Source organism: Neopelma chrysocephalum, unplaced genomic scaffold, assembly GCF_003984885.1.
Source record: "Neopelma chrysocephalum unplaced genomic scaffold, ASM398488v2 Primary Assembly neopelma1_147, whole genome shotgun sequence".
Lineage (NCBI taxonomy): Eukaryota > Metazoa > Chordata > Aves > Passeriformes > Pipridae > Neopelma > Neopelma chrysocephalum.
Window position 1 is genome coordinate 10,155,388 of NW_020897809.1, and position 21,513 is coordinate 10,176,900.

Genomic DNA, 21,513 nt, shown 5'->3' on the forward strand with positions numbered 1-21,513 from the left:
AAATTTAAGAAAATGCCAGCAGGTTTATTGGTCTTAATCATACTGCTATAGTTAAACTGCTGCAAATCTATTATAAATCCAGATATTCTCCTTTTTGCAGTTTAGCTGAACTGTTACTACTTGAGAATTTAATTTGGCAGGAGGAAGATTGTACCTGTATGGAAGGAGTGGTGGCCTCCCACTGACAGACACACTCTTGCTGAGTTGCTCTGGAGGATGACTGTTGAAGCTGGCTAGAGATGGATTTATTCTTTGTTCTGCTTATTTGTGACGTTGCTTGCTTTACAACTGAACCTATTCCTGTAAGAAATTGAGAAGGGATCAGGAATGCTTAACAAAAGAGCAGGTGCTTGGGAATATAGATAGAACAGTGTTTGTAAGAAATAATTATCCTTGCCTTACACTCAGGGCATACAAAGTATGCTCTTCACCTAGCCAAACATAGGTCAAAGTGAGCTTAGCCCACCCCTGAGGGATGTGAAAAGGCTGTGCATGTAGTTAAATTCTAATGCAGTGGAACAAATCCTCTGGTTGACTTCCAGAGTAGATTGTTGTTCTAAAAATGCTACTGAAATTAGAGGGTGGATATAGGAGTTTGTCTTGGCCCACTCTTTCTTGGAAATTGTTCAAAATTTAAATTGCTCAGAATTTCATACCATTTGGCCATTGAGCGTGGCTGGTCTGCCTCAGAGTCACCTGCTCTACACACTGCAGAACCACGTAGAGCAGCCTATACTTTTGTTTTCTCATTGCAATAACTTGGCTGTGCTTAAAGTCTGTGTGAGTAAAGAGAAATAAAATTCAAGTTAATAAAATATATAAATAACATCCTGGATACAGGTAAAAATGATACTGCTCCCCCTCAGTCACGCAGCTGTACAGCAGGAAATGATTCTCGGACAAATAGTGATCTTTGGCAATTCAGAATATGTTTTTCCCACTTCTTTGTGACTTCATGGTTTAGAAACTTTATTGTCGGAAAAAACTCCCATTTTTTTTTCTCTTAGACTATAATTTGTCTGTCTTTGTTCCTACTTCTTTGAGTCCTGTAATCAGTCCTAATTATCTCCACGTCTCTCAAAGGATGGTCTCATGCCATACCTGAAACCAGTGGGGTTACCAATTACATAAAATATCGCAGAGTGGGTTAACATATTAGCAACTTTCATTCAGAATATTTTTGCAAAGATAATCTGAGTTATTAACTGTCTGAACAGGGACACAAGTTTGGTCATTAAATGCAGCTGACTGAAAATTGAGATAAGTCTTCTAATTGTATGGACAAACAGCCCTGGAAACTCTTTTTGTTCAAGCCATTGTTCTTTGATCAAAAGGAGTTTGTGATAGAGACTGTCTTTTTTTATGAGATGGGAAATGTGAGATGTGAGTTGTATGAAATGTGCTACCTTAACGTCATCTGTTATGTATTGATGTTTTCAAACTTTTCAGAATGAAACGTGATCCTTCAGTAGGCTCTAATGATAGGGTTGTTTGTTTTGTTTTTTTTTCTTTGTGTGGAAATAATATATTTCTTGTCTTTTTCTCACTGGTTTAATTTTAGCCTTGGTGTTAGCTGTGCCATTGTGATGTTTTCAGTGACTTGTGTGAAACAGGGTGATGTTTTAGCCCCCTTTCCAAAGGAGCAGGCAGTAACTTCCCATGAACACAGCTCTTCAGAGAGGAAACACCTCAGGCTTTTTGATCCATGAGAGGAGGGATGAAAACTAGCACACAGGAGTTGAAGTCTCACAGATAAAAAAGATGCAGAGTCATGGACTGTTGGTCTGAGCATTTCTCATGTTCCCAAGTTCTTATGTCATCTTTCCAGGAGCAGCTGTGTCAGGGTTCTGGATGCTCTTTTTGCTGATGGATGCTCTGAAGGATGGCTGTGTGCCAACAGTACTGTGTACCTGGCATGGAGGAACTGGGGAACAGTTTGCAAAGTTGCCTCAGCTAATTCAATTCCCAGCACCTTTCAGTCCTAGGGAGCGAGTTCCTGTTTAGGACCATTTGTTTGTGAAGCCCCCAAGCTAATGAGCCTCCTTACAAACCAGTAGCTCTACTTGTGGACACATGAGCTTGTGTCTGGAATTTTCACTCTCTGTTTGCCAGCTGGTGAGAAACTTGAATGAAAGGCACAAATTAAAATCTAAAGAGAACCTTAAAGAAAGGACCAAGCAGATGGAGATCAGCGTGGAGACTGGCAAATGGGATAGTAAGGCACAAGACACAACTTGTACTGTTGCCCTCAGGCTGCACCTGTTATTGGAAATAAAACTTGGGTTATCGTTATTTTAAGTTGCCAAAATATAGGAGCTGACAGGAAGCAATTTTCATGTCCCTAAGGATTTTCATGATAATGCATCTTATGTTTCTGCTTTAGGACACAACCCTGTTTCTGCAACTTCACCTTGTAACGCAGACACTGAACACATGAGGCAGTTGTGTAGTCACACCCATATCCAACATCAAGCATTTGCTATTAATCCTCGGTAAATTGTATGCCAGGCCAGCTACACAGTTTCATTTCTGCCCTCTGTCTGTTTGCAAATAGCATGACTGTGCATATTGAGTCACATTATAGATATTTATTGACAATAGCTTCTTATAACTTTATACCCGTGGCTATGTTTGAGTGGCTTATCATTGGCTATTTATCTACAAAATAAATTAAACGCACTTATTTATTACAGAATGACTCTTTAAGTAAAGCAGTGATTATGGTATTTTTAATAAGCAAAGCATTTGAAAACCACTATGTTTTCCCTTTTTTTTTTGCAAGTGAATTAGTATAATTACATGTTTTGTTACTAAAATAAATAAAAAAAATTTCAAAGCATGTTTTTATTCTATTAATAAGCCCTGTGAAAATGCTCATTCTTCACATGAATTCTACTAGGCAGGAAAGGATGAGGTGAAAATTAAGAGGGCAGGCAAGACACATATCAAGAAGGTGGTAAAAAGAGGTTGAATTGGAAGCTAAAATGCACAACAGTCCCTGGGTAGGAGTTCTGCACGGTACAGTGTGTATGTATACTGATGATCTAATTGGGCATGTGTTAAAAAATGGGTTTTTATATGAGCTGCTGTTTACAAAACGTTTATGACATAAATTCTCTTCTGTTTTTGATTAGCGTCTAGATGTAAAGACTTTATTTTATATGTCCTTTTATAATTTTACATAGAAACAACCAAACCCTGAAGGAATCCTGCACTCTTTGTATATTAAATCAGTCCTGATGGTCTTAATCTAATCGGTAATTAAAAACAAAGTTAACATGGTACTTGATTAAGACGTAAAGATGTTGGTAATTCAATGTTTCCCTCTCTAGAACAGTAAAGTTTTGAAGGTTTGGTTTATGTCAGCATTTCAGAGTCATTACAAGAAGTTGCATCTTCTGTCCATGGGTTGGTTTTTGTTGTTTTTTTTCTTTGGATAAACTGATTTTGAATTGTATAGACAGGTGGCAAGATCCACACAGGTCTGACTGTGTTCACTGTGTGCTATGCAGTAAGCTGTGTAACTTCAAGCTTTTTTGGAGGATTGGCATCCTGAAGTAAATGGTTGCAAGTGGTCGTATGGGGAGTTCCACAGAACTGCGTTGTTGCATAAGGTACTGGATACCAACATCTTCCTATTCATATAAATTCTAGGACACTGGGAGTATTGTATAGTCTGAGTCCCTCTGTAGGAGAGGTATATAAATCTCTCCAGTACTTTCAACACCAAGAAATCCTTGGTAATGTTTGTCCTTGGCATAAACACAAACTGACTTCCCAGCACTTTGGGTGATTCCCCTCGCAGGGTTAAGCTGATTTCTTCCCAGTCACTCTGGGGTAGGTTGGCCTGGATGTCTTGTAGGAGCTCTTGGAGCCCAGCAGTCAGCTATTGAGCAAGGAACCTGTGTGGCTGACAAATTAACTTCTGCCCTCTTGAAATTAAAAACAAATAAATAATTGCTACAGGGTGAGTGTGCATTTTAATATTAGTAATAAATCTTTGGTAAATTATATTTATATGGAAACAGGGAGGCACCATGTATCTTTGGTAATTTATATACACAAACTGCCAAGTTGCTGAGCTAATATTAATTTGTGGGAGGTTATCAACCTTGCTGTGCAAGATAATTTAGATTATTCCTGGTACGATACCAATGCATTCACATGAAGCTGTGGCAACAATAAAAGTGTTAATAAAGGAATTAAAAATGGGAATGCTTATGGGTAAGGAAAGACCCCATATATCCCTGAGTAAATCTTGTCCCTTACATGCTGATTTCTTTCTCAGTTCTCATTCTATTCTACTATATTTTCTATATTTTTCTAGCCTGTGCTCATCACTATGGTATTTGAATACTTTCAGGTAGTCCATTAAGTAGCGTGTTCATCAGATCATTATACCCTGTCACTGAGGAGAGGATTAAAAAATGATACTGTATCTATTAATCTGGGAAACTGTGCTTCAATTACAGCAGACTGGAGAATAGATGGAGATGAGTTTTATTGGTGTATGGCCTTGATAGAATATTGGTTCTTTACCTAATCTGGTATTTTTTTTCTAATGTGTTTGTCTTTTTTAAAAATAAGATTATTTGACAATCCACATATTGATATAAGGAGAATTACCCATCTCTTACTAGGGAATTATCAAATTACATGTAGTAGTCATATAAATAAAAAATGCTAGAACCTGTCTGTCTATCCAAGGAGAAAAAAATAAAACATCATTATTTTAAAAATACTATGCAAGTAAGCAGTCAATCTCCAAGGAAGAGGTGAGGAATAGAAAAATAACTGATATATTTTTAGATATGAGAACATCCGCTGTAGGGGAAAACAAACCAGAAAATTCCATCTCCTGGTTGTTTGAAAGGAAGAAACTCCGTCTGCCAACACCTGAGATTGGAGGGGACTCAAATGAACATCAACTGAAGTTATGATAAAATATTAAAGAAATATTTTTAAGCTATTCCCATGCAGCATTCACACTTCACTGCCAATATGTGCGCAAGGACACTGAAGACTGCGTTGTTGGATTATATCAGCTTGCTGGAGCTAAATGGAAAAATTCAGAAGTTACATAAAGGTTTTCAAACACAGATATTGCATCCTGGCAGGAGAAACAACTGTTGGGAACGGTGACATGTAAGAGTTGGATAAATTTTTAATTAATCAAATTCATTCCTTTTTTGAAAGCTTTTGACTACATAATTGAGAGCAAAGTTTTCCAGAGTGGTGGTGTTCTGCAATCTTCTCCTTTTTTAAAATGTAACAAAGATTTTATGAAACCAACCTGTTCAGATATTGTCTTCATCAAGTTATGCGTTTTCATTTACATCCATTTTAAAAGCAATAATTTGAAAACCTTGGAAGGAACAAACTAGCAAAACCTGTGTATTCAGCTGAGACAGCTTTGTGGCCAGAGTTTTCCAGGTGATACTGATAAAATCAGGATTATAACAGCAGCCAAAGGGTCTGAAACATTCTGAGAAGGCTACTGGCAGAGCAGGAGAGGCTTTGCACCCACTTGGATGTGGCTCTTCCAGAATTAAAAAGGTACAAGTTTGAAATAGGGGATTGTCCCACAGTGTAATAGGCTTAGTGCTGGTTCTGTAGTTACTGATGCTCTTGTAACGGAGCCAGGCTGGAGGGGGAAGTGGAATCACACTTGGGGTCGTGCTACCTGGGGTTGGCTGTCCCTGCTCTGTTCCCAGCACTTTGTGTCATCAGAAATACGGGAACTGAGGGGGTGGCAGGAGGTGATGTGAGGGAAGGCAGCAGTAAATGTGAAATGTGAAATGTTAGAATACCACCGTGGGGGAATGCAGAGACCTCTTCCTGAGCGCTTCCGAGTGTGGATGTTTCTCATAAACGGGATGACATTTAGCGGGTGCGTTCTGTGGGCCTGCTTTGCAACAGAAATGAAACTATATAAAGAACAGAGCAAAGTGCAAGCTTAGAAAGTGCATTCCTTCAGTGTATTGCTGTGCCACCTATTTCTTGACACTTGTAATTTATTTATCTTCTGGTTTTACTGAAACAATTAGCTCAGCCCTGCTATTCTCTCCAAAAGTGCTGGTGATGAGCTGTTAATTATGAAATCACTTTATCACAGATTCTTAAATGCAGTTTGTTGATTGACCAATAACAACATACAAATAATTACCTGTAACTCTCTCTGATTTATCTTGTTTTACGGTAAGCTACATTTAATAATAGCAACTTTGCTTTGCCTCCAACCCTCTGGAGACGTGTCTCAGTAATCATGACTTGCAGATACAGCTCATTTGTGCCCGGATTTGTGCCCATCAGCCCCAGAGAGGCCAGGCCTTTCACATTTGTTTTTTTCCATTTTAAGCAAAACAATATATTGATAGAGAATAGAATATGAAAAAGAAATACTGCAGAATTTGTGTGTGAAGGCTGCCCATAGGAACAAGGGCTTTGCCTCACCACTTCTGGAGAGTTTCCCTCAAGGGAGCCCTGCTGGCTCAAGGTTATAGGGACTGCCTTCCTTCTGCTAGGTGATCCAGTTTGCCTCAATACTTGAAAAATTGCTTTTGACCAATTTTACAACCTGAAGCACAGATCAGGTGGCTTAATTTCTCAGGCTGATGATTCTCTGCACCTGTCTGTCCTCACAAATATCTTTGCATCTGCTGGCAAGGCTCCGGAATGTGATGGGACAGTAAAAGCAGGGTTAGGAGTGTTCAATACGTTGCAGTTTGACAAGTTTCATGAAAACCAAAGCCAAGGTAGAGAAACACAGCTCTGTTGATACCTCTGCCTGAAAGGAGCGGTGCTGCAGGGACTGTGCGTTCGTTAGACACCAGCGAATCCCCTGGGGAAACAGCTGTTGCTGTGCCTTGACTGCAGGATGGAGGAACCTTAAATCAGATTACACAGGCTATTAGACTCTGGTGGAGCTAACCACAGGATGCAAAATCTGTTGCAAATCCAAGTTCCATTATTTTGCTACCCAGCTTTCCATCGTGTGTGCAAGTGTTTGCTCCTGTGAGGTGCTGAACACCTTTAGCTACAGCACAGTCTGGTCGTTGCTGTTCACTTGCCTTCAGCCTCTCCAGGCTCTTATGGGGACTTAGAGGGTTTTATGTTCCATAATCAAACCTCTGCTGTGTAGACATTAGTGAACAGAATGTGGGAAATCATCCTATGACAGGTTTTATCCCCGAAATTTCAAAAGTGCTCTTGCCTGCGTGTACCAAGTAAGGATAACTCCATATATTTGCATGCATTCCTTGGGTAGCAGTGAAAAAGATAACTGACCACTTGGTTTTCTGGGAAAGCAAGGGGCACTGTCCGGGAAGATACTGTAAAAATTCATTAGAATACTAAATGAGCAAATATTTTACTGTCGTTACTTTAGATTTCCTAGGGAAAGAGAGAACATTAATTACCTATCAGAGAAATGGTGAAGGATATGACAAATGAATATGTGTGATACAGGATGAACATTCAGATAAAAGAGAAATAGGGCAAAACAAATAATATTAATAATAATAATAATTTGTGAATGTATGTGTGTCAGAAATAGTTGAAAAATGTTTTTAAAATTTAATTAATCTTGTATATGTGTGCATGCACATGCATTTTTTATTGGATTAGCAGGGACATCTTTCAGAATTATGAAATACAAGCTGTATTCTCCAATACTGAGAGCTCTTATAATTGCCAGAAGTACAGTAAATGTCCCTATCATTCTCTGGGTTTAATCTCAGCATAATTAGCTCCTTGCACAATAGAGTGTTTAATTTGAATGGCTGCCAAGGCTCATTAAGTGAGAGTAGTTCCTGAGATCTGTGTTGTTAAAATTGGGGCTCTTGTATAAGAGAATGTTCACTGGAGGTGTCACAGGGTTCTTTTTGATATTCCAGTATTAATTTTAGACAGGAAACTAAATATTTAAAGAGATACTGCTGCATCTTTCTATCAGATGCTAGAAGTTGGACTTCACACTTTTCTCAGAAATGGATCTGCACTCTGGCAGATTTTTCAGAGCAAACTGGGACAAAAACAGTGTGCAGTTAGTACTGCCTTGGGCAGTGAAGGAGAATATTTTTCTAAGGAGGAGTATATATCCATTTTTGCTTGTGCTAATTGCAAAATAAAGGTGGTTCTTAATTTGGAAAATAGGAACCCTTACAGTGAATATTATTTTGATTTATTTGTAATAAGGAAATCCTTTCATCACAGATTTTCACTCATATTTTTCCTCATATCTAACATAATTTTAATATGAATTCTTGGCTCTGATTATCTCTGATCTGCTTCTCTGAGTTGTTTCCCCATCGCAGAAAACTACTTCTTGTTTGCAGCTGGCAGTGGGACTACGGTGCTGACTGAAGGCAATTGTGTTCCTGGTGTTAACCTGGCAATTACCTGTGACTCATTCATGCTGTCACTGAAATTAAAGCAGTGCTAGACTGCATCATCGCACTAGATCTCATATTTCTGTTTTTTTTCAGGTTGGAATACTACTTCATGTCGCCTTTAGACTGTTTGAAGCTGGATGTTAGAGGTTGTACCAAGATGTTTTGAAAAATATCAAAAGCCAGCCGATGTGTTTGCAGGGTTTGAGGCAGAATCACTTGCTGGTTTACACTATTGGGACCTTGTCTGTGTTGCCTGTTGCTTAAGGTGTAAGATAGCTATGTAAATACAAGCTGATGTGAAGGAAAAAAACCTCTCAAAACCCAACTGAGGTGTCTGTGGATCCTATTCTTTTTACTGGAGTTTGGACATTTTGTTCTTTCAGAAGTCTGATTTTTTTTTTTGAGTTACAGAGCAAGCAGTGTCTGTTCCTTTATCATGTGCTTTGTGATAGTCTCAGGACAGTAGAAATTCTGTGATAAAAAACCAGTGAAGAATCAGACCCCTCAAGAAAAGGTTTCTTTTACTGTGTTGATCACTGACAGTGCTGAAGTCTGAAATCTGAGAAAGCTGAACCAAATGTCTTTACATACACATCTTGTACTTCCTTGTGCTGACTTGTGTTTCCTCTCCCTTGAGGTTTCACAGCACTAGCCCAAGACTACTGGACGTGGTTTCCATTTAAATTGCCTGAAAGATACAGCAATGTTACTGTTGGTGTCCATCATGGTTTATGCATATGTGAAATAAATAAAAATGTTTCTGTGGATCACGTTTCTTCAGTTGTAGCGCATTTATCTGCATGAGATTCTGGAATGTGTTTCCACATTAGTGGAAGTTAGAGATAGGTAGTTTTAGTTTGCCCTTGTGGAAAGATCCAATCTTGTCTCTTTTTGAGAAAGTCTGGGAGAAGTACACAGACATTACAGAAAAAACTGAATTCTGTTCCTGGTACTCTGGTTTAGAGGAGGAAGAGCTGCCTTATCTCTGTTTCTGGTCTCCTATGATCCTTCTGCTATGTTTTTTTAATATTGCTGGCTCTGTGAGGAAAGAAATCTCTCTTCCTCTGTTTGCAGAGGACACGATGGGACCCTGTGCTCAGCTGGGCTCCAACTTCTGCCAGGGTATCAACATAATTTGTATGAGCTTCTGACTGCAGAGGATGTGGAGGATGAATTATTTGTTTATTTAAGAAAAGCTTAAAGAGCTTAGATGGCAAAATTTGCATGAATTATACATTGCATCAGAGTGGCTCTTTACATTTTCTGCTTATTCCTGTGCAGGTGACGGAGCTTTGGATATCACTATTTTTAGTGTGTGATCCCATTGCACCATAATTAAATGTGTCTCAGCTTCAAAGCTTTTCATAGGAAAATACTAGACCGTAGAGGTCAGACTAGAGGTCTGTTTAGCCCTGTATTTTGTGGCTTTTGGTAACTCAATAAGATGGGCTACCGATGTGTCTGGGACCTGCCCTGCCAGACAGTGATGCTGTGGGGCTGGGGGGCTTCTTCAGCCAGATCTTGTATCTGCATAATTGTTTTTAATACCCCTTGATTGGATTTTCTCTCAAGCATTTGTTGAATTGATTTCTTGCACCATTTTAATATTTTTGGCCTCTGCTATGTCCTGTGGCAACGCTTGCATTAGTCAAAGGAAGAAGCATCCACCTGATGCCCTGGAGCGCTTGTGTTGGCACAAAGTGTGAACACAAGCTCTGTGTTCAGCTCATCCATTCAATTTCTGATTTTTAAAGACTGCTAGTATGTTCTTCTCTCTCCACCCTGAATCATCTTTTGTTCAGGCCCGGATTGTTTTTTTCTGCTTTTTGAAACAGAAGCCACTGCATATCCATGCTTGTCCTTCATGCCTTTCCTGATCACTCTTTTACATCCTTTCTGAGAGGAGGGAGCAGAACTGCTCTCAGCATTCAGGATGTGAGTTCCTAAGATGACTGTGCTGGTGTTTTGCTCCTCTCTAATTCTTTAATAGTAATTCCTTGGGTTCTGTTTGCCTTCAGACTGCTGTGGAACATGGAGGTGACACAGAGAGAACTGCCGGTCTAAGTGATTACTCTGAAGTCTTCCTTGAATATTAACAGCTAATTTCAAGTCCATATATAATTAGCGTTGATTCTGCATTGATTGTCATTGAATTTCATCTGCTATTTATTGCACAGTGCTGCGAGAACCTCATACACATCTTTGCAGTTGTTTTTGGTGCAAGACAGGTGGCAAGAGCTGCTGGTCACCAGACTTGTTTATTTTCAAGTTAACCACAGATAACTTTTAAGCTCCTTTTCACAGATAAATTAAGATTTGAGCATGTCTTCAGTGGGAATCCGTTCAGTGTCAACTTCCTTCCATGGAAAAATCTGTCTATTTGTTACTACTCTCTTTCCTTTTTTAAAACAGGGTTGCATCAACTTAGTGTACTGCATGAATGTGTATTTATTTTAAAATGTTGGTGCTGCCCCAACTAAGATAGGCTTCTTTTAGGTAAAAGAAAGTTGTATTGTTGCAAATTAAGTGGGAACACATTCAAGTTCATTCACCCTCATTTATCACGATTTTTACCAGTTTAATGCAAATGGATTAGAATTTAATTTAAGTTGATTTCCTAGTACGTGAGAAACCTTTACAGAGATGAGCTTATGTGGAGGTGACAGGAGCATTTAATTCCAAAATGTGGGGGAAAAAAATCAATAAAATTTATTTTGAAATAATTTGGGGCCTTAAGGCAACTGTTTAATCTATAAAGTTACTGCTCTGAATTTAAAATCTCTAGATTTGTCTGGGTCACTGCATTCAGCTAAGTATTTCAACATTTAATAAAACCCTACCGTAAATTATCTTTTAAGGATCATGGAAGCTGTCAGTTAGGGACCTCTTCCTCTTCATCAAGTAGTTAAAAACCATGAACTACAGCAGCCAGTTTTAAAGTCAGGATAATGCTGGTCATTCTATAGTGTTATTTAAAAAAAACCCCCAAATTAAAATAAGCAGTGATACAGAGATGCTTAAAATCTTCAGCTCTTCCTGCTTATAGGCTCTGACTAACCCAGTGAAAGCAGATTGGATCTGAAAAGGTTGGGGAGGGAAATGAAAGGTCCTCAGAGAAATCACAGAAGAAAATTGTCATGTCTGAAGTCTTTGTGAGTTGAGCTGTGAAGGAGATAAAGCTTTCATCCTACCAAGTATCATCTTGCAGTTTGTAGAAGTGCAAAACTTGAGTTTTGTGACCTTGGTCTTGCTCAATACACGTAGCCCACTCAGGCCCTTAGAAGAAGTGATGTCCAAGGCTGAAGGGCAAATGCATGGATAAAAGTGATTGTCCCATTAAACTCCCCACCTCCAGGGGACATTCTGGCAAGGAAGGTCCATTTAAGTGGGGAAGGAAATTCTCTTGTAGTAGCTTGCATTTAGACATATTTTTAGTGGCCACCTGAAAGTTGTTGGAAAACATGGAAAGTAAATGTATTTCCAGAAAGAAATCAATGAGGGTGGATTTGCAGGCCTTTTGCTCCCTGTGGGAAACAACAGTAGGTCTGGCTGCCTGGAGGCAAGGAAAAAAATTACAGGATCACATGATAAATTGTACTTCTATCATCAATGTTATGTTATATTGCAGTAGGGCTTATTTTGGGTTGTAGTATTTTATTTTTGAGGGGTTTTGTGTTTTGGTACAAGAAGCTGCCTGCAGAGGTATGAAAAGCCCGAGGTATAGGCAGAGCTGCTCTTGCCAACACAATTTTTTTTTTGATGTATTATGTGCTCTTTTTGGATCTTTGTAGAGAGAAAACAGAGCTTAATGTGACCAAGGGATTCTAGCAGATAAACAGAAGTGGGATGAGGTTTGCAACTACTGGTAGTCTACAAGGAAAATCTTGTCTTTGCCTTTTGCTAGAAGTGTTCTTCATACCAGTGCTGCAGCTGTTCCTCCATTAGCCCAGTGAGACAACACAAAATATAATATTGATTAGACATAAAAGGGAGAGCGTGGCCCATAGTCCTGCAGTTCTGGGTAGACAAATCCTGCTGGTCCTAGTGCTAATGGCTAAATTATGACCTCAGTCCTGTCAGCCTGAATGTGGCCCTGCTGGAATTAATAATGCAGTTTGGAACAGAGCTGTATTTTGCCTTTCATCTCCATTAGGTCTGGGGGTTGACAGTGGAGTAGGAATTGGCGGTTTGCCTTGGACTACAGAGATGGCCAAAAGTATGAAAATACGATCTTGTTGTTCACTCAAACAAACGTCTGCCACAGGCTACTGAATCTTATCACACTTGTTCTGCTTGTGAAATATTGTTTGAACTGCAGTGATTACTCAGCCACTCTTTTATTTCCATTCATATTTTATCTATATCCTTCCCAAAGGAGGAGGGGAGTTAGTTTATGCTTAATTAAGTGTAAATAAGTGATTGCCTGTTTCTTTTTTTTCTGAGTTTTCTGGGCTTTTATTTCTTTATTTACATGCCTGCCTTTGGTCTGTGCTGGAAGACCGATCTGTGGGGGGACTGGCCTCTTTTAAATAAGTGAAAGCTTGATCAAAGCACCAATCGATACATGCATGTAGTTCCTGGGTGCTAAGTAAACTAATGAAGTGCTGTGTGTACCCTGCCAATAAAAGGTGAAATATGGTTCTTATTTTCCTAATATTACTCTTGGAGCTTTGCAGCTGGAACTAAACCGTCACTTTTCTTGTAAATTGAGTTGTAAAGTGCTTGTGCCAAAATGACAAGGAGTTGCTTGAGAAGTTGGATAAATGCAAGGCTGCCTTTGGCCAAATTACCAGGCACCCAAGTTTAAGTGTATTGTGAGGGTGAAGAATGTATCTGTTGTGTTCTCTGGGTAATGTGGACTGTGTTGGCCAGGAGCCACTGAACTCTGAAAGGGATTACGTAGGGTTGAGATTTATAGAGGAATTGGAGTCTGCAGAGAGGTTGACAGAGAAGGTACAGCAGAAATTGGAGACCTCTTCTCTGCTCTTTTCTGACACTTTTTAATCATTTTGTTTCCAGCAAAGAAATTGTGAATTCTTGAGGATGCAGTCTTAGAGAAATGTGGCCACAGACTGCTTGGATATAGATGTGTCCTAGTAAGAACTAATGTGACATTAAATACAAAACCTTTTTATCTTCTTAGTAATTATCCTAGATAGCATAAAAATGGGGAAAAAATACCATTTACGAATTCCTTGAACTTGTTATGCTTTGCCAAATTATTTCCAAATTCTTCACAGTAAATATTTCTTTTGTTTGTTTGTTTGTTTTCTGGAAGTCCAGCACCTGATCGCTTCTTGCCCCTTGTCTAGATTTACTGGATAAGCGTGTTCATCTCTTTCACCAGAAGTAGTGTACTTATGTCAAGATTTTGATCCTTGTTTTTGTAGCCTCTCACTTCTGAATAGCCAAGTGACTGTACAGGAATGTAGCTTTCATTTGTAATACAAAAGTAGCTTCCTGGCCTTTTGCTTGGAAATATAATTGCAGTGCAGCTTTAAATTATGTCTTTTGATAGTCTCACAATAATATTCTTTCTTGTTTTAGCTTTGATGGAAAGTCTCCATAGTTCTACAGGCATTAGACTGCTGCTGTAGTTGGTGGGAGAAATTTAACAGCAATGCTTCAGCATTTAAAAATGGTCATTTCTTCTGTTGAGAGTTTTTGGAAAAGTTAAGTGGAGGCTAACAAAAATGGCTTTCATATTTTTTTTGTGTTACTAACAAACCCTGGTGTGCATAAGTTTGAGATATTTCCTGCTTGTAATGCCGTGGGTTTTCTTGCTGCACAGCTTGTGGCAGATCCTTTGGGCTGTTGCAGGCTCTGTGTTCCCTGCAGCATCACAATCCTTTCAGCAGCTTTTGCATGAGGCAATTCCTTTGTGCATTCCCTGGCTGGCTCATAGTAATGGTGGAATGTAGCTGTTTTTCTCTTGTGAAATCACTGCAGGATTGGGTGCTTGGAGTAAGTTTTGGAAATTGCAGTGTACTGTGCTTTGTAATGAGCAGCAAGGAGCTGCCAATGGATAGAACTGAGCTGATTAATGTCATTAGCAACGACATAAATTTTTATTTCCATTCTTCTTATGCGTCTATGGGCTTAGGACAGATGAAGGTTAAATCTGTCCCGTGTAAGGTCTTGGACATATCAGAGTTTGAAATAGCCAACTACAGTAACTGCAGCTGACTTCATTTTGGTTGAGTGTTACTGTAAAAGCAGAAAACTATACAAACACCTTTTTTCTAAGGTAATATAGATTTAGATGCTCTTTCTAGGTTCTTGTTTCTCTTTCTTGGTTTTGGAAGAAGCCTAGATGACTGATGTAGTGTTTCTCTCGGGTAGCTTAGGTGAAGCTGGACCCCAGTTTGCTCTCTGGGAAATGAGACTGAGGTGGTTTGATTTGATCAGTGGGCTGTGAGCACCCTCACAAGCATGGACTGGGTCAGTGTCCCACTCAAAAGCATGGAGTAACTGCTGCCTAATTACTACAGCACTAACACGATTGGGAATAGCTGGCACTTCAACATGGAAAATAATGTATTTGTGCGAGGTATTTGTTGTTGTAATTATTTTTTTCTTCAACATTTTTATCCCTTAAATCTAAATATTATTGTGCCTCTGTGGTCTAAACGAGTGGTTTTGTGTCCTTATATGTATTTGTTTCAAGAAGGCTCTCACATGATGGGAAAGTGTTGTGCTGTGCCATATTCTGGGAGCAGCACGTGTCCTGGGTTACAGCAGACATGAATAAGTCATGAATAAGGACCTATGGTTTGGGACATGAGTGGTTCTGTCCTGGCAGGTATGTGAAGCCAAGGGCAAAGCAAGTCTTTTGTCTTATACTACTGTAAGACCTCATGTTGTTGTAGTACACATTTGTGATTTTAAAGTTATTTTTTAAGGCATTGCACTTTCCTGACCTCTCTGTGAAACATTACTCTGTGCAAGCAGGTAAAGACAAGTGTTTTGTGTAGTTATCTCTGTGTTATTACTGTAATTGTGAATAGAGAACTCAGCCCAGTTAAAAAGAAAGGGAATAACATGGGCCATGATTATAACAAAAAACACTCATTAATTTGTGTACATAGTAGTTTAGTTTCCTGCTTGCTGAATATGTTTCTAAATGGTGTCATTATTATTGAAGAAAACTATGACAAGTTATCCTTTGCTATTTAAGTTCCTGGGATGTGTTGCTGCTTAAACTATGTCAAAGTTTAGTGCAATATCTGTGTCCAACTGCTCTTAGCTGTTTTGTTTAAGGTAGCACAACTTACTTTTTCTAACTCAAAAGCAGAAGTCAAAACTTGATTCAAAAACTGCAAAATAGATGGCATTCATTTTATATTAAAATTTCTCGGTCTTGTTCACATGGAAATATTATAGGACTTATAGTTCATAATGTGTTAAATGGACTTATGGGTTAATGCTGGTTAATAGCTGAACAGAAGGTGTAAGAGGGTAATTAAAAGTCAAATTTTATGTGTTCAAAAACTATGTTGCCGGCTTCCTAACAAAGGAATGTAACAGATGTTTTCGCATTCAGACTCTAATCTTGATAGGTGACACATCATTATGAACAACTGTTGATTAAGAGCATTTAATACCTTAGGGACATGATGTTGTAGAGGTGAAGAAGGCTTCACTGGAACACACTTCTGTGTGCTAAAAATTTAAAAGCTGTTATCTGAGTTATTAGGACTGTTTTCTTCATTGTTTCTTTTTTTTTTTTTCCTTTTTCCCCCCCCTTCTTAATTTTTCTCCCCAGAAAAAGCATATGTGTTCATTTACATGAATTACCAGCACTGGAAAATGTTGCCTAAAGACAGCTGATTTTTGGCAAGTTTGGTAAAATGAAATGTTTGATTTAACTTCCCACACAATCCACAAGTCTTTTATATTTGCAAGTTATCATGACCTTGGAAAATAATGAAAATGTTGTTGTATATTTTGTTCCTTTTTGTAGATGTTAAATTTAAAGTATTTTCAATGGCTTTCTCTCGCTTTCCGATGCATGGATGTGACTCATCACGTATTTTCTCAATTTTGATGCAGTGCAAATAAATAATGATCTGTAGCTAATTTTGTAAATTGAACCACAGTGCACGACCTTGCATTTTCTCAATGAAAGCCCTTGGCCTAGAAAATATAGACTGTATTTCAGGAGCGGACTTGGCCTTGATAGAGAGTTAGCATGTTGCCTTGTTGATAGAAAATCACACACAACACTTTGTTAAAATTCGAGTTTTGGACTCTGTGGTGCTTCTATGCAGCAAGTTAAAGGGGACATAGCCAAGCAGTGCTCCATGAGAAATGCTGTAGCTCAGGGAATTCATTACTTTGGCTTTGATCATCTTCAGTTAATGAAGAAAAATTGTATTTTATTTTTAAAACTTCTTTTAAAAAGATGCTTTATAAAATTACTGCTGTTTATGAAGCGTTGGTTTGCTATTATGCTGAACTCCTCATGTCTTAGTTATGTGTTTTTGCTTGTATAAGGCATTTAGGAAAGCAATATGTGACTGAGTTGCTGCCTATAAATTCAAATAAATCCTCAACTGAACTATTTAGGGGCAATAGACACAGACTTTTGGGGGAAGTGGGACTTCATTACATTTCTGAATGCATTTAGATGCATTCAAACAGTGCTAAAAGTTTTGTTTAAACTGACATATGCTGGAATATCTCTAAGTCAAAGCAGCAATTAGGGCAAATAGACTGTGCAGATAGAGATGTGAATCCCTGCAGATTCTGATAAAATCCAGTTTTATGACCCCATATACTGGCATACAGCTTTCTGACCTCGTGCAGATGGAAAATGATGCCGGAAGATGAATTCTGCTGCTCTGGTGTGAGTTCCCACACCCACTGGATATGGGACGTGGGAAACTTCAAATATAGCCTGTGAAAAGCCAGGCAAGCCCTGAGCTGTGCCTGGGGATGAGCGCTCATGTGAGATGCCGTGAGAGCCAGTGTGAGCCCTGGTGAGCTGCTTGTCTCTGGCTGCAAAGGGACTCTCTCAGGCAGGGACTGTTCTTGGACTCTGAGGGATGGGAATGCTTTTGTGCGATGCATGCAAGTCCTTTAGCTGGGTGACTTGTTCAGGATAAGTAATGGAAGATAACAGTGATGAGAGAGGGAAATGGAAGGAATCGGCCAAACCGTTGATGGCTTTGCTCTCTTTTTCTTTTGATGCTGAAAGATGGGGTGCCTTACATGCTTATCTGCCTAAGGAATCAGAGGGGGGGCAAAAATCTCGGAAATAACAGTATTGAATTTTTGGTTGGTGTGATTTGAGAAGCTGGCAGGAAATACTTTCTTGAAGGACAAGAGCAGATGAGCAGTGAGGACAGGAGTAGTCATTCGTTTTTTTCACTTATCTAACACCTACAATTTCTAACCCCTTATAACCTTTGAGGTTGCCTTTCATGACCCAGAGAGACATTATGCTGATGAAACACCACTTTTCAGGCTGCAAATTTTCAAGTGAAACAGTAAAATCCGTGTTTCAGTCATTAAGAGCACAGTGTACACGCAGATGTGCAGTGCATTCCTGCAGAGTTCATGCAGCTGTCTGAGTCTGTAGTACATGTGTGTGTGTGTGTGTCCTGGACCCCTCTTGCAAGTGAGAGTAATTCAGTCCAGACTGAAGTGAGCACTCTCAGTCCTGTAGCTCTAATGCCCTACAGCAGCCACAGCTGCCATAACAGAAGGGCACTGTGGAGAGCTGTTTCTCATTCATAAAGGGCCAGTGTGCTATTAAAGTAAATATTGAATTAATATTTTTCTTCTTCTGATGTCTAGACATCAACCTGATGTTTACATCCTGCTAGAGTAATGCTAACTTCCCAATTTAGGAAAGTGAATCCTGCCCAGGCTTTCCAAATAGCAGGTCTGTGGCTAATTCCCTGCCCCATAGCACTTGTGAAACGTAGGGAAGGTTTGCTAAGGGGGCATGCAGGCATTGTCATGATTGGAGTGGACTGTCTGTCTGTAGACTCTGCTCAGGCTCCCCTTTGAAAAGCTGTTGGCCAGCTGTGTCTGCTTATTTGTGCCTTAGTTAGCAAATGTTATTCCATGGAGGCTGACTGGGTGATTGGCATGTCAGATTCACGCAGGAAAAAAACCCCAGATCTTTCATCTTGACCTAAGGGGCCGTCAGAGTCCCTAATGAAAGGAAATTGCTTCTGCCTTAGTGGAGAGGAAAGTAAAAGCTTTTGGGTCTAGCATCATCTCACAGCAAGAATTCTTCAGAAATCCTGCTTCAGCATCCCTTAATTGTGCCTTTAGACTTTCCTCCTGAAGCGCTTACCTGCAAGAGTTAAGTTAATCACCAAACCCTGGTGCTGTAGCTCTTTTCCTGTTGTTTTTCTTGTGCTGGGAGATGATGAGCTGCCTGGACAAGCTTGGCATCTTGAAATCTGAAACTCTCTCTTGGCATTTTTTTATTGCTTTGAAATCTTGGTTAACATTTAGTATGTAGTATTAAATGTTACTATACCCTGGGCGTTCTAAAAAATTGATAAACTCGTTAAGAGAAATGCAGGGCAGGTGAACTTTCAAAGAATGGTTTCTCAGAAACATTAAATATGTTTTTTTATGTGCCGGAGACTCTGTTTTTCAATGGTAAAACTGACCAAGAATGATTTGGTTGATGTACCTGTTTAACTGGAAATCTTTGTTAGTAATATATCTTCATGTAAGTTGAAGTTAAAAATTATTTTAGATTTGAATTAAGTGGGTTTTAATTGGCCCAGAGGACAAACCTGCACTCCAAATGTTTGCACGAGGAATACACATCTTCCTCTCTTTCTATAATTAAGAAATTCTGGAAAGCAACCTTTGGAAATGCAATGCTGAAATTTTCATTTTATGTATCTATTTGTTCATTTTGTTCCCATCAGTCACGCTAAAACTCACTGCAACAAGTAACAAATTAGCTGGCTCTGCTAAATGTTTCATTCTGAAAATACTGAATAAGCTTCTTTCACAGTTAAATTTGAATATTAAGACCTTGGCTATGAAATCTTTACCAACTATTAAGAGCAGTAATCTTTAGGGGTTTTGGGGGGGGGTTGGGGTTTTTTGGGTTTGTTTTTTTTTAAAGTTGGCTTGCATCTCAAACTTGCTTCATTTATTAAAGAAGTGAGCTGAATATCCAATTAGCTTCAGTGATGCGAAGCTAATGTCTCATTTCTTAGAGGTGAAATATTTTTGGAAAGTTCTACTTCTAGCACTTCGCATTAATATACATTACAATTATCTTATTTACTAATAGTTACAAAAGTGCTGAATTCTATACATGGTCTTGAGTAATTGAGGCATCCAAAGGGATGTGCCATTGTTGTATTCCTTCAGGAAAAGCCCCAAAATTTTATACCTGTTTCCATGTCTTGTTTGATACATCAAAGTTAGACTATGATCCCAATAATGCACATAATGTCTTTCAGCCTTGCCTGAATCAAATCTACCAGCTCCTACATTGCTCATCTTGCGACACTGGGTTGATTTCCCAGAATCTGAATATCTGTCAGGAATATCCAAGTCTGGAAGGAAGGACTTCATTAATGCAGTCTGGGTGGATCTCATCCCGCAGTTTGTTCATGTGATTCATGTGATCCTTCCCACTGCTTTCTAGTGCAGCTTGTGCATTGAAGGTCCATGTAAAACCGTGGTCACTATTGTTTTATTCATAAATTTAATTAATTTCCAGTTACTGAGAACACAGCAGTCTGTAGCAAAGGATATAACACAGACATGATTCCCTTCCTGTCCCTTTTTCTTCTTGCATTTGGTGACATGCTCTGAAGTCCAGAGGGTCATAAGTACTTTTAGACCAATCCTCCAAAGCACCAGGAAAAGCGTGAGCTAAAGAAGGGAGCTCTTTATGCTGAATATTGTACCAATATTCCTTTTATTTATGTAGCATAGGAGGTCTAGTTCTTCTAGTGCATGTGCCTTGGAACTCAAGCTAGTAAATACTACAGATTTATAAATTATAGGTTTCTTGGATGGGATTTTCGAGTTAATAAAGCATCAGTATTAATTTCTGTGTTCTCCATAAGTGCATAGACATATATTTATGCAGACAATCAGAGCTACATGGGATATCAACCATGCTATTTATCCTACAGAGAGATGGCCCTTCTCTGACTTGTCTCTTTTACTAACACAGCTCAGGAATGAGCACTAAGCATCGATCACATACAGCAAATAGGAATCAATTATGTTTTATGAGGTTAAATGGACCATAATGAAAAGTCTGTTGATATAGCATATATTTATTATAATTAATCTACCTAAAAATGAATGATACTGATATAAAAATAATGTTAGCAATATCAGTGTGACCGGAATACTAAACTCCTTTTGAGGTCATACCATTGTATCTGCTCAGCTCGGGCAGGGATGGAATAGTTGTGAGGTGTATTCACAAGATTGGATTAGGATTTTTGTATTTATGTGGTTATTCATTAGGGAACTCAGCAGGAACTGCCCAAAATTTCCGTAGCAAGGTTTCTGACTTCTGCAACATTTCTGTCCTCAAGATGATATACAAAGAAAGCTCATGGGGAAATGTGCCAGATAATGTCATTGCTCTGGTTAGTGAGAGTCGCTCATTCTGTAAAGGTTCTGATGCTTTGAACACATTTTATTTTTCATCCAACAGCTTCAAGTAACTTTATGGTTCCAAGTTTCTTAGGTAGCAGTAGCTTAATTTTAAAATGTTATGCTATTCTCCCTTTCACTCTTTTCAATCAGATTTATAGGTAATAGGAGCCTCTGGAAATAAGACACATTTTTGCCAAATTCTAGGTGCTTCCTGACCTGTGAGTCACACTAATGGTCACCAGGAACTGTGCACTTAGCAGAAGAGCAAACTAATTTGATTTCATATGCTGTAAAAATGCAAACCAAGCATAATGATAATAATGCGAAGTGTAACAGTAATATTGTATTACACTAACCCTTTGACCCAATGGCATTTAAATCTCAAATATTTATGTATTAATGTTCTTCGAGAGGTTTCCTTCAGTATTGGAAAGCAATATGTTCAGGGGATGAATTTGTGGATGTTTTCATCCTAAGTGAGAATAAATGTTTACTGCAGAATTTCATGCTG

The 21,513-nt window shown here is 38.8% G+C and overlaps 1 protein-coding gene across 1 annotated transcript in view; it reads left to right on the forward strand.

Annotated features, from left to right (window-relative positions):
* Positions 1-21,513, forward strand: part of PTPRG (protein tyrosine phosphatase, receptor type G) — a 405,524-nt gene that overhangs the window by 153,443 nt on the left and 230,568 nt on the right. The gene's annotated exons all lie outside the window — the stretch shown is intronic.